Source organism: Seriola lalandi, unplaced genomic scaffold (assembly GCF_002814215.2).
Source record: "Seriola lalandi dorsalis isolate HSWRI2012SDOR001 ecotype SW California unplaced genomic scaffold, Sedor1 jcf7180002054334, whole genome shotgun sequence".
NCBI lineage: Eukaryota > Metazoa > Chordata > Actinopteri > Carangiformes > Carangidae > Seriola > Seriola lalandi.
In genome coordinates this window covers 1,116,324-1,117,032 of record NW_019524887.1, presented here as the reverse complement: position 1 = coordinate 1,117,032, position 709 = coordinate 1,116,324, and the positions used below count along the sequence as shown (strand labels likewise).

Genomic DNA, 709 nt, shown 5'->3' with positions numbered 1-709 from the left:
ACATTCCACATCTGCTCCATATTTCTGACCGTTTATTGAAATCGCACGTAAATTTTTCAATGTACATTTTACATAAAAACAAATCCACGCATGAGTTCCCTGCAACCGCCGCCGCTCGGCTGAAAGGAGACGCCGCCGCCGACACACCGGTACGCAAAGAAGTCGGTTGGTCGGCGGCGTCACGGAGGCGCGGGAGGACAATGATGGCGTGCAGACGGTCGACACGTGCTCACGCCTTTTATCCAGAGTTAGCGTCTATAAAGTCGTATTCATATGCAAAGTGGGCGTGGTGAGGCCGGACTGACGCACGCCTCGGTTTGCAAATGTGACGGTTGGTTTCTGTTGAGTGTCAAATAACCCGAGACGACGCTTTAATGTAACAACACGGGAGTTTACACAGAGGTCAGAGGTCAGAGTCTGCTGAGGTGTGAAGTGAACTCAGCATTAAAATGTCTTGATATCTGAGAGATCGGCGCAGGAGGCGAAGGAACACGGAACGACCTGGTGACAGGACGAAACGCTGGCGACTCCTCGGCGTCTGCAGGAGCTGAAACGTGTGAACTCTCGTCTTCGCTTCGACTCTCCGACGTTTCTCTGACTCACTGGTTTCCTGCTCGTCAGACGCTCATCGGGTCTTTAAAGCCTAAAGTAACTTTTCCTTTCATTACGTCGCAGCAGCTTCTGCTGTAACGACCGGCTGCTGACGTTA

General features: G+C 51.8%; 1 protein-coding gene across 1 annotated transcript in view; it reads right to left on the bottom strand.

The window, feature by feature from the left end:
- Positions 1-709, bottom strand: part of LOC111655889 (uncharacterized) — a 41,975-nt gene that overhangs the window by 16,711 nt on the left and 24,555 nt on the right. The gene's annotated exons all lie outside the window — the stretch shown is intronic.